General features: G+C 42.0%; 3 long non-coding RNA genes across 3 annotated transcripts; 1 reads left to right on the top strand and 2 right to left on the bottom strand.

Annotated features, from left to right (window-relative positions):
• Positions 1–228: 228 nt before the first annotated feature.
• On the bottom strand, positions 229–1537 carry LOC135373384 (uncharacterized). The gene is made up of 3 exons (XR_010416433.1): positions 1286–1537; positions 721–811; positions 229–298 (listed from the first exon to the last, which is right to left on the bottom strand). It is a non-coding gene; the product is annotated as an uncharacterized LOC135373384 (long non-coding RNA).
• Positions 1538–1664: 127 nt separating this feature from the next.
• On the top strand, positions 1665–3330 carry LOC135373385 (uncharacterized). The gene is made up of 3 exons (XR_010416434.1): positions 1665–1809; positions 2118–2233; positions 2801–3330. It is a non-coding gene; the product is annotated as an uncharacterized LOC135373385 (long non-coding RNA).
• Positions 3331–12617: 9287 nt separating this feature from the next.
• On the bottom strand, positions 12618–12966 carry LOC135373386 (uncharacterized). The gene is made up of 2 exons (XR_010416435.1): positions 12921–12966; positions 12618–12862 (listed from the first exon to the last, which is right to left on the bottom strand). It is a non-coding gene; the product is annotated as an uncharacterized LOC135373386 (long non-coding RNA).
• Positions 12967–13369: the final 403 nt, after the last annotated feature.

The following is a 13369-nucleotide window of genomic DNA, read 5'->3' on the forward strand; positions in this document are numbered from 1 at the left end:
CTTAGGGCCCTTATCATATTTATATACACATATTGCGAGACAAACGGTATGTTATCATACCACAGCACAATGCAACATATTGTGTAATGTGTACTCCCACAAGCTAGTGTAGGCTGTGAAGCAGGCTACTATGTGGAGTTAGCTACTTGTAGAGAGCTAGATGAATATTGGCTTTGTTGTGACGCTTTTGGAGCCATCCGACAGTCATTGGCCATGACAGAGCACCTATCTCAGTCGATGTCAGTTTATTTCCATTCGCCTTACAATGATACAATTCTTGCTTCTGGAATGAGTAAACCTGCAAGAAGCGATGAGCAACCATGAATAGGCTAGAATATTAAAAAAAACAACAACAAGCATTTGTCTCTACATGGCTCATTTTAATGTGCACAAGCTGCACACGTGTTGATACGTGTCTGCTATTTCATACAAGGTTAACATAAATATTCATTTAGACAAAAGAATGACAAGCCTTAAAAATGTGACTTCTCGGTAAACACAGAGCATGACCATGATATGAATATAGGTTCAGTAGTTCATTCCCTTAATGGAAACATGTGAATATCAAATAGTAATACATTACAATTCATGAAATGATGCATGCATAACTTTCCATTTCTGGTTTCTTTTTTATAAAAGTAGTGCACGAATTAACATTCGTGCACTACTACAAAATTTCTCACTTCACAACAGAACCTTATGATGATCTTAACAGCTCACCTCTTCGCCAGGACTCCCTGGGCAGCAACATCCTATTAGCCATGTTGTTGTTTTTCTTTTCCGGAATCCTTCGTGCAGCCACATACCATGCCTGGAATGGAAAACCAGCTATAAATAACAATGTATTTGAATGACTTCCTCTTGAAGTATTTATTCTAATCAGATATGCTTTGTGCCTACTATGGTGCGCGAAGGCACATAAGTACAACATTTGCAGACGTTCGACGTAAGCAGTTCTTGGAGATCAATTCAAGTACGGCGACTTGCGCTTTTATTTTTGAAGAAATACGACGACAAATTTTAACAAATGAAATATGGCTCACAATGATACGAGTAAATGCTGCTGTACGGTGATGCATTATCGGTATCTTATCGTCTTCGAATAAATTTGTTGTTCCTAAACGCGCAACCAACTAGAAACGGCGCAAACCTACGAACGGATACCGAGTTACATCTATTACAGGCACTTCAGCTGTTTTGATTAATTTAAATTACTCTTATGAGAATCCAACTATGTGTGGACAGCACACTACTAAGACAGGCAATCTACGAAAGCATTACTCACCAGAATTCCTGCTTGACTTGGTCTTGGTCAACACTGCGCGATATACGTTGGGGCTGTGGCGATTCATTCAACTCGATTTTTACCGGAACAACAGGCGCTGCTCGAAAGACAACGACGGAAAATAGAGAGCCGCTATAAAGTCCGCTAATTTGCACATTACAGCACTACAAAGCGATATATGAACACATCGTAAACAGCAACCACTCGCTCACACACACAAGAAACGAGGTACCCAACGTTGCTAGACACCATCCGAACTCCGAAGTGAGAGTAGCAAAACAACAAGATATCACAACACGAAAGGAAGAGTATTGATCCCCCCTCCTTCTATAGCATGCGAAACGTGATTTGCGCTGAGATGAACATATATGTTCATGACGCGAGTAATTTTCACTTTTCACTGATCCAAAGGAGGTCACGTGGGATTGCTTGAAAATGGCGAAACGAAACTTGTGAATCGTGCATTTGCTCTTCTTGGTAGCTGCCAGAAAATCGAATCAAGCTTATGGGACACTGGATTACAGGTATGTTGGCATCTTTTTCATTCCTGCATATCATTTCACATTACACTATACGTGAATACATGGTGTCATGTCATGGGTGTCATGTCTCACGATGCTGGGGAAGTAATTGCATGGGGAAGTGTGCATGGTTGTAGACTTTTAATTTTTGATCGCGTAATCGAAATATCGGCACCTTTCGCATTGTGGCTTGCATGTGACCAACCAAGTGCTGTTCCCTTACTAGCGCTTCCTACAAACGACAAAACGAAACATGTGGGAATGTATATTTTTGATTACTCATATGTAACAAGAAAATGTATCGTTTTCAGGTTGCTGCCACTACTCCATGTGCCCGCAATTGTCTTGCGTGTATGATTACACTAACGGCGTCGCCCACCACGGCGGAAGTGTTTTGCGTACACGCGTTTCAGCATGAAGCCTGCAGGTAACATCTGATGTTTACCCTTCGGATATTCTGAATTTACATATTGTCGCTTAGAGGAATTCCGAATGCCCAGAGTGACACACACTTTTAACATTGTGACATCAGTGCAGTGGCATAAGCTCTAATGTAGTGCCCCACGAAAATGAACAAGGGGTAGTGGTTTATCCAGAATCCCAAGCACGAGAAGGGTGTTGGAAAAAATTGTTGGAATAGTTACGTCATTACAGCTTAACATATCATTACAGATGTATCTGGAGCTGAAATCGCAAGGGCACCCCCTGTAGGGGGTGCACAGGCAAAAAAGTTAGGGGGGGTCTGGATAAAGCACTGACGAGGGGGACTCCTCCACCCCATGTCAAGCCTCATAAAACACCTCCTGAAATAGTTTCCTGGCTATGCAGCTGCATTATTATGACGTAATTGTCATTGTTGTCCATAATTCTTGAATATGTTTTGAATATATGAAAAAAAAAAAGTCTGCTTGACAGCATATGTCTTATAGTCATCATCAAACAAGAGCATATGTCATTTTGTTCAGTGGCTTATGTACTTTTTTGTAAATTTCAGGTGGACGTAAATTGTAGAAGGCAGCTAGTGGGGGAGAAGATCATGGTCATAGGTCATGTGACTCCTGGAGCTCCCAGTGGGCTCCCTTGTGGAGTACTTTTCAGAACACACACATACAGTTTGCTCACAGAACCAACGAGTAGGATGTTGCTTGAATACTGAGAGAAAATGGCGTAACACATACAAATATCGTGTGACACATATGACAATAAAAACATTTTTCACGAGGGATGCATGAAACACTGTCGCAATATTGTGTGCATGAACCATTGTGTGTGACACAAGCCGTGGGGGCACACCGCCTCGGACACATTTTGGGAAGCATAAAACACAGTATATACAGAGCTAGTATGGTGGATGCTTCTTTTTTCTTTTTGGCCGTTATGAGACATCTTCGGCCGTAATGAGACTACCTTCGGCCGTATTGAGACTTTGGCCGTAACGAGACACTTGGGGATTAAAGGATTTTCGGCCGTAATGAGACTTTCGGCCGTAATGAGACTTCGGCCGTAATGAGACTCGGGCCGTAATGAGATGTTACCCTTCGGTTACATGTCTGTTGCAAGAACTAAATTTAGATTCACCTGCATATAGGCGAAAAGTAAAACTGTTCTTTCTCCTATACAATGGTCAGTTGATTGTCAGAAACAATAATATATTGTTAAAATTTATCCACATTCAACAGGAATAAATAAACGAAAAATGTCATTAATTTATTTTTTATTTATTTGCCCAGAATGTTTAATACTTGAAATCAATTATTATTTGACAAAGTGGGTTAGCATGAGGAATGCGTTTACGAGCAAACGGGTTACACGCAGTTAAATGTTGCTTAGGATAACGGCATTTAGAACTCCGGCGTTCAACACTCCAAGTGAACCAATAAAAAATCGATCAAACGACCGCTGCCGTTTCGATCTTCGATGAAATGTCTTTCGACCAAATCATATGTCGGCACAGTTCGTATAGAACTCGACCAGAATGCACATTCATCCAGGCCGTCAGTCGTGACGTTGCCCACCTCTGTGAGGCCAACAACGGCGAGACCTTTCATCGTCACCACAGTGAATTAAATTCGCCTACCTGAGGTAGAGTGTGGTTGACAAAACGTGTAAGAGAAAATGTAGCCGATGAACGGATAACAACATGGACCGCCGTCTACTCCATAGCGCCTTAAGCTACATAAACGAGTAAACACAAGAGAAAACGAGTAGTAAAAATGGACTGAAGAAATTACATTAAACTAAATATATGTTAGAGGTTCAACTATAACACCCAGTGAGCTTGAACTAGCTGTGCAGGAAGGAGGATTGACGCTGCACAACGTCGCAGTCAGGCACTGGCGTCATCGAATGGTTCTGTAGCATTCGCTACAGTTCCACAGTATAAAGTCTGCGTCGTGAAGCGTACATTAGAAGTAGTTTTGGCATGTGCTACAACGTGTCTGTTTGCATGTTCTTGCCTGTTTAGGTTTTTTTTTTGTCTAAATATCTGTCTATTTTCATGGTTTTGGCACGTAAATTTCCGAGTTCTATTTATAAGAGGAAGTAATGTTGTTCTTGAATGCCTAAAACGGTGGGCAATCAGAAATGAGTTGAAAACCAATCATCCAAAGAACCAAGCCAGTCATCTTCCAGACCGAAGGTAGAATCTTTAGAATAGGAGCGAGAATGTGTAGAGCATGTTGGATGGAGTTTCGGAAAAAAAATAGTCCCGGAAAAGTTCGTCCCGGAAAAATTGGTCCCTGGTTGCGTGGCGGAAGAAATGGTCCCGCGCGGTTCCGTGCGCCCAAAAATACAGGAGCGTCGTTGTGGACATCTGATGAACCGAATCATAGCCAATGAAGTGCTATCATTCGCACTCCTCATTTGTTCGAAATTGGAAGACATGCTTTTTTAAATTAACATTAATTTTAATGAACAATAAATGTTGCACATGTTTATAAGTCCCAAACGTCGCCACACCAGCATTGGACAGCTGTTTCGGCCTTATTGGGCCTTCATCAGCAATGCGTAGGTGGGCGACGTTTGAGCGAGTGGCGTAGGAAGGTCACGTGGAACGTGATGTCCTACATCACGTTCCACGTGACCTTCCTACGCCACTCGCTCAAACGTCGCCCACCTACGCATTGCTGATGAAGGCCCAATAAGGCCGAAACAGCTGTCCAATGCTGGTGTGGCGACGTTTGGGACTTATAAACATATGTTCAACGTGCAGCCAAAGAGCCTATGCTATTTTTTTTTACTTAATAAATGTTGCACGACATTTAATGAGGAACATAAAAGCGGTTCCATTTGCTGCACCGCTTGTATTGTACAAATTGCGTCTGTTCTTTCTGTTCCTCTCTTTATTTTGCGGAGTACAGACAACGCGACAAGATCATGAAGCAGTTCTGCAATGTCTGGTACCTTCTCCTAAAAGTGAAAAGAAAAAATAAATAAATAAAAAGGAAGAGTCGTCTTTCTGCAGAACGAAAATTCAGGGTGTCCGCCCATTTGGTCGAACGCCGTTTGGTCGAACGCCGTTTGATCGAAGGCATTTGATCGAACGCCGCTTGGTCGAAAGCCGTTTGATCGAAAGCCGGTTGATCGACGCCGTTTGTTCGAAAGACGTTTGTTCGAAGGGAATTCAAAGCTGCATGCACTGTGTTGTTTCTGTAACTTCTCCACTTTTTCTGTAACTTTTGACTCTAGCATACGGAGCAGGCAATCAGTGTCCTCTGCTTTTTTATTTCTTCTTTCTTTTTTTTTTTTGCTTTTTGCAGCCGAAGAGGGGAGACCACTGGTTAGTTGCAGGCGTTTGTCATTTACCAATCAGTAGGACACATATTGAAGAAAGCTGTCCCAGGTTGAGAGCAGCCGATAGTCTATCCTTGTTCTGGGCACCCTTCTTATTGCTGGCGACATATTTAAAGGGAACGGTCTGAAACGGGATAGTCATATGTGCAAAGCCACTCGAAGTCTGTGGGTGCTAAGAACGAAATTTCGCCATGGTACAACGAGAGATATTAAATTAACAGCATGTAAAACCTTAGTTCGACCTTAGAGTATGCATCTGCAGCCTGGAATCACTACACATGCACGATATCCGAAGCAATAGAGAAAGTACAAAGATCTGCTGCCTTATAATCTTGTCTAAGTTTCGAAGGACTTCTTCGGTTACATGTCTGTTGCAAGAACTAAATTTAGGTTCACTTGCACATAGGCGAAAAGTAAATAAACTGAAACTGCTCTTTCTCCTATATAGTGGTCAGTTGATTACAAACAATTATCCACTGTTAACATTTGTTCACATTCGACGGGAATAAACATCAAAAATTTCATTTACTTATTTTTTAATTCATTGGCCAAAATGTTTAATACTTGACGTCTATTATTATTTCACAAAGGGTTGGGGATTAACAAGTACAGCATGTTTAGTCACCATGTGTCAGAGCGGAAAAACCTATTCGGTTGTCCAACGGGTTAACGGTGAACAACCCTGGCCCTTGTACTGCTTTTTGGACACCAAAAAGTGGGTTAGCACGAGGAATGTGTTTACGGGGAAGCAGATTATACAAAGTTAAATGTTCCTTAGGATAACTGCATTTAGAACTGCAGCTTTTTTTTGCCTTGCCTTTTTTTGTCATTTTCGACACTCCAAGTGAACCAATTAAAAAAATCGATCAAACGACCGCTGCCGTTTCGATCAAACGGCGTTCGATCAAATGGCTTTCGACCAAATGTCCTGCGTTCGATCAAACGGCTTTCGACCAAACGGCGTTCGATCAAATGTCCCGGAACCAAAATTCAGATCTCAGTTCTTTCTTATTCTCACTGATCAGGCCATATCTTCTGTTTTGTCGACCAACTCGTGGAGTGGTAAAAGTTGTTTGGATTTCTGTAAAACACTAACAACTTGTGGTAGTGTCAATGGGAACTTGAACTGGAGAATCGCAGCAAAAATTTTGAAGTAAAAATGGTAGACATCGATGCCAGCGAACTTATAATGGAATATCCTTTTGTGTCATTGAGAAAAAGAGAGGACGCCAAACAAAGAGACGCCAAACAATTTTTAACGTACACATACAAGAAAGCCTCCAGGAGATATATCTGAATCCTTGCATTTGCGTCAGCATTCTATTTTCTGACCACACCAGCTACTGGTCGCTGATGCTGAAAGAAGTCTCAGCACAATGAATCTGACCGATCAAGAATATCCTGCGCTCAATTAACCATAAGAGATGTCAGGCTTTCTGAGTTCATAGTCAACCGAAAACATGATTGTCATATCTCTGGACTATGACGCATTGATTAACCAACTTGCGAAGAAAGTAGTGATAGATATAGCACTTGTTAACAATGGGCCGCTCAGGTTACATGCGACACGCACACGCACGATAAGATATATCAGAAAACAATGGAAATCATGTATCGATAGTGTGAACAAAGGGTTCCCAGGTTTCAATAACATGCGCCGCCAGGATAAGGTAACGGTTAACTCAGATAAACAATGGGAACTCACGTGTCGATAGTGTTTGATGGGCACCTGGATGCACGTTTAATGACATTTAATAACACGCAATGACATGTAATAACGCACAATGACATGTAATAACACGCAAATGACATGTAATAACACACAAATGACATTTAATAACAGGCAATAACATCTGATGACATTTAATAGTATTTTTCCGATCGGGTTGACGTCAGTCCGTCACCTAGTTTGGTTGCCGCGTCAGAGCGCCAGGTAGTTTCGGTTCCCACCAAGCGCCCTCTAGTTTTCAAGCTTTGGCCGTCTGTAGTTTCGGTTTCGGTTTTAAATGAATGGACGCCAAGCTTGGTTGCTCCACGTGTAGTTCTGGTTTCAGTTTCGAATTCCTAGGTGTTGCCAGATGCCCTCTGGTTTCAAGCTATTGACCGACTGTAATTTCGGTTTCAAACCGCAGCACGCTAGTTTCGCTGTGACAACGTCAACGCAGGTTTTTTGAATGGTTGCCAGATGTCCCTCTAGTTTCAAGCTTTTGACCGTCTGTACTTTCGGTTTCATTTGACAAAAAATAAATGCCGCGTCACAGCATGATTTTTTCCCCCATGCTACTTTGATAAGTACACTCAAATAATGATGTATATCAGAGACCAAACAACACTGTATAGCACATTATTTTACTACTCTTTTATTCAACTAACGAAAGATATGTTACAAATTACCAGAGTCTTGCTTGACTTCATCCTTGTACAGAAGCAATCTGCAAAAAACAAAGGGAAAACGAAACATCCTGTGAATGCTCTTCTCAATCAGGACAAAGTCTAGGATGACTCAAATCTCGATCAGGTGTCATGCAACAACAACAAGCAGCATTATCAAAGAATTGGTTAACGTTTTCCACTTTTCCGATATGTCTCTGATACTGTGTCATGCATTTGCATTGGAGTACGACGTTTGGAAGTAAATAACCCAGTGACAACAATCACTATAAAATAGAGGTGTTCTATACACACGCATTTCCAAACTTGTGTTGCGCATTGCGACAACAGCATACAACGAATCGAGAAGCATTGCATGACTACGTATTGCGGTTACCAGCTGTGATGGTTTCGAAATAAAAATAGCAAAAAATAAAATGGCATAAAGACAAGGGGTATACTCACATCCTTTCAAAGTTGCGTCGTCGATGAAGGTCTGATCGGTCTCAGTCGTCGACAGCTAGCTTATAAGACCCTTCATTTTTGTTTTATTTCAAGGGAAGGAAGGATCACGTGAATGCATCGTGGACAGCTTCTCCTTTCGCAGGAGCAGCATGTGAAATGCGATACCTCTTGCCGACGCGCTCTTTTTTCTTCTTCTTTTGGTATGATAACACAACCGCGAAACACCCGTCTGGCTTTTTCCAAACGCTCTTTGGGAACACCAGCCACACACACACAAAAAAGAAAACGTTATCGCCCTCGCAAGATGCATTTTCGACCGGTGGTATACGCTGTCTGCCACGTACGAGCTTCCAGCAGTGAGTGTGCCACGTAAGAGCCAAGTGATGTGAGTATTTCAAACCATTCTTGTGTTACAGTGTATCTTATAGCTAAATGAAATGCGGGCATGTATTTTTTTTTAATTCTTTTTATTGTTTCGCTCAGATGAGACAGCAGAGACATGGTAGCCGATTTCGAAAGAGTGATACCGTAACCGCTGTGCTTTCCATTCCCAATGAGTCTTGCAATATTGTACACATTGCCGGGACATCGTTCTATTACTTGCCTGGGTTCGAAGCTTATTTCACATAGCTTCGAGCACTCGAAGTTATAATAATTGTGCGCGACATTTGCTTCTTTCAAGCAATGCCATAGTTGACGTGTATCATTTTGCGACAGATTTACTCCGTATCTCGTCGGATGACCATTGCTGAGCCAAAGGCGTACGGCAGTTACTGCAGCTGGACATCGGTGGACGTAGATGTTATGGTCAATCTGAGTCACGGTAGTGCATTTTCCCTGTTTCAGTGTTGGTTTTGTAAATTATGTTGTAGCTACGAAAACGAACAGGGAAACAGCACTCAGAAAGGACAAGGTGTAGCAGAACATCTCCGGGCATCTATTTACCATGACGACCTACAGTAAAATGAGACAACTCGTCATGGATTTCAATATTTATTGGTAAGCGTCTTTGGATGACAACCTATTTTGCAACAGGTCAATTGTCATGTCGTTTATGTACACAGCCAGGTAATGGTAGCCAGTCTTCATTGCGTAGTACATGATACATAGACTTTCGGCCACCAGTTGCATTACGTCGACGTCACGATCACCGTAATAGCTGAATATGGAGCTCATCTGTTTTCCCCATTCGGAGACCAGGTCGAACGGGTGGTCGGATAGGTGTTCACACTTCCTGTGCACCCTGGCATACATTGTTTTTGAAGACTCCCACATAGTCTTTTTCGCAGGAAGGTTCAGAGGCAGGGACTGGAACAGGAAAATGTCTCTGGTTATCTTAAATGCTGCGACGAGCACTGTGTCGTCCGTTGACTTCGATGAACCGCATTCTAACACGTCATTCCAACAGGTATGAGGACGGCGACATTTTCCTTGGATTTGATGATCCTGGGTAACGTCCCGCATGCCGCACACATCATCACCCGATTGGGACCAGGAATCGCCAGCGGTGGCTGGCTGTTCGACATCAGACCAGTGATCGCCAGTCATTTCGTCGTCGGTGGTGGCAGGTAGTTCTCCGGAACGCAAGTCCTTCTACGACTTCCAGAAGGTTGCAACAGGTACTGCACCTTTCCGTTCCGAACGCGTCTTTTTATAATGCGGTGGCCCTTTCCAGGCTGCACACGTGTTAATTCGCTTGCATAAAATTGACCTTCAATAGGTTCTTCCTGCTGGTCACGTAAGAGATAGGTATTCGGGTAACCAATCTTGACTGCTCTCACCACAAAAATTTCACGCGTAAACGAACCAAGATAACTTTTGGCTAACTGGTGTCTAGACTTTGCTATTCTGACAAGGTCGCCAACGCGAAAACGTGGCTTCTCTGGGGGTTTGCTCGGAGTAGGATAGAGCTTTTGTCTAAATAAATGTTCATTTTCTTTGTTGACATCCACAGGTCGTGCCGACAGAGTTCTATGAACACGATGATTATATGCTTTGACCAGAGGCTGTAAAATTTTCAAGTACGATTTATGTCCCTGATATTCAAAATCACGATAAAGTGGCATCATAAGACTTCGAATAGATCGTTCTGTAATACTTGCTTTCGTATTTGAATTAGAGTGGAAGAGAGATATCCCTTTTGATTTTAAAAATGCTCCGACTGACTTATTGGTGAACTCTGTACCTCTGTCTGAATGAATCAGTCTCGGAGTCCCAATACATCTAAAAGCGAGTCTCAGTCCACGTATAATTTCCGCTGCTCGTTTATTCTGTACAGGCACTACAGCAAGCATACGAGAAAATGCGTCGATACAAAACAAAAGATAGCGAAAACCCTTGTTGTATCTCGACAGTTTCTGAAGGTCTTTCAAATCTATTTGGAATATATCCTTCACACCCAAAACGATGGTCTTCCGGAACTGACGTGGTCGCTTAAGTTCTCTGAAGAGAGAGTAAACATCACTGGTTTCCAGGAACTTGGCAACCTTCGCCGGCTTTTCACCGATCGCTCGTGCGAGTCGTTGAACACCACCTAGAGCACCAGGATGGTATACGTCCACGTAAGCAGCCATTAGCACAATTTTCTTCCACGAACACGAAGTCCGTCGAATGACAAGTAGGCATTTATAACGGCTGCCACGTCACCTTTGTACCAAGAGGGCGATCGATTGTGCAGTTCGTATTTTATAAGCTCGATGACGGAACTACTTGGAACAACGCAAGAATGACAGATAATCCTTCCCTCTTCATCTATCGCAAATACGGTCTTTAGCATCTGCAGAATGGCGAGGGCCTTCTTCCTGTGTCGTGCGGGAAAATGCGCCAGAATCTTTTCGTCCCGAAGGTAACCACACCCAGTAAACCAGATATATCTGGGAAACGTCCACACGATATCCCACTTGGGATTTTGGGATATCCCAGGGACTAGGCTGAATAGCCCGTTGACGTCTCTGGGACAGACAGAGGACCCGTATTTCTTCCACATTTGCTGATCCAGGGAAGGTTCCAGGAATGTATCTCAGGGACATTTCGGACATATAGAGGACATATACAGGACGTATTATTATTATTCTATTTCGTTGCTTTTTTGCAATTTTTACTTATTCTATGGGGAATACTACTCTGCAACAGAGAACATCATATCAACGAACTCGTTTATTGGATGCACACCAAGTACAAAGATGTTTTGTGCACAAATATATACATAAATAGACTGGTAATTAACGATAGGGTGATACAGGTAAGAGGCGATGCTGTTGGCACATTCGGTAAATAAAACATCAAAATCCTGAGAGGAGTATTGTCATCTGACTAGTATTGCTGTATCGACAGCTTAAGTGCTTAACGAAGTACACTGATGTTACATACACCGTAAAGATGTTCTTTCTATTGTATAAAATATTATATTAAAACACATACTGATAATTAACAATATAGGGTGCCACTGATAAGACGCGATGATGCTAGCGCATTCGATAAATAAAACACCAAAATCCTGAGATGAGTATTCTCGTATGACTAGTACTGCTGTCACAACAGCTGTAAGTGCACTTAATGTTTATAATAGTGACACACATGCACGTAGAGCAAATTACGTAGCTGGCATGACTGATAATGTAACGTAATATGTTTCGACACTTCACATGAATTCCCCAGAATCCAGTTGTTGGGTGTGGCGGACAAGAGAAATTCGAAAAGATGAAGCATAACTGTAATGAAAAAAACAAGCTGTCTGACGGTGTCCATCCTTCATCAGGTGAACAATTCTTCAAACAGTTGGTATATATATGTATCATTCCTATCATGAACATATGAGAGATCAAATTAATTCGCAATGCAAGTGAGGCACACTCAACATCAGGATTAAATAACAGAGTTCCAGCAACGAAGTTCCTTCTTATTTCATTCTGATGTGTCGCCTCCCTTGCATCACGAATTTGTTCCTTCCCTCTTATGTTTATATTAAGAATGATATACATGCCAACTGTTTCCAAAATTGCTCACCTGATCAGTGACAGACTCTGTCCGAAAGCTTGTTTCCCCATTAAAGTTTTGCTTCATCCTTTAGAATTTTTCGTGTTTGCCTCTTTCAGAAAAATATAACAAAAGCTAACTTAAAGACACTAGCTACAAATCTACATTGACTAGATATCAGATATTAAGTTTAAAACAAGAATCAAAGGTACAAGGTTGAAAGGCTCAATTAGCCATGTGGTTTTACACATGTGGCTCTTGCACGCGAGAGTGCTGTGTTGTCTTTTACATGACAGGTACACGGTAGTTATATCACAGTAGTCACAAAAGTTCCAATCCTCCCCATAACTGTGCGGAAGGTTGCACTGATGATGAAAGAAGGCGTTCCACTACTCGTTGCCCTTTGACCTCATGGCGTGATGTGGACTTTCTCTGGCCATGTAAGCTGTGGGTCCTGTGAAGAGGCATGCTAATATGCAAAGGTTTCCTGGAGAAACAACACAATTACCTACATCAGCCGCTGGTCTTCTGCCTCAGTCTCCTGTCCTTTGCATGTCGCAGCCACCCTTTAATTTCTGACTCAACTTCAAAATTTGTTGCATTGGCCAAAGTCTTGTTAGCATGAACAGCACCTGCACAGTAAAATTGCGCTTAATGATTTAAATTATCAAAAAGCACCTTGTTGCATGTCATGACTATGTGCTCTGTGTTTTAACATGTGCATGCTGAGAATATGTGCAAGCATATCAGAACTGAGCATAAAACTACACCTAGTTTATAAAAGCAACTAACTTTTGAAATATTACTTTTATTGAGGATCCCCTACTGTGCGGATAACACTGCTACATGCATCTGAAATGAATGGTTATCTGCAAAGCAAGCCTGATTATGCCCAGTAGGACATGGATGTTTGTGTACTCATAAATTGTTTCGACACCCACAAATGGCAGACATGATCTGT

This window comes from Ornithodoros turicata, chromosome 1, assembly GCF_037126465.1.
Source record: "Ornithodoros turicata isolate Travis chromosome 1, ASM3712646v1, whole genome shotgun sequence".
Classification (NCBI taxonomy): domain Eukaryota; kingdom Metazoa; phylum Arthropoda; class Arachnida; order Ixodida; family Argasidae; genus Ornithodoros; species Ornithodoros turicata.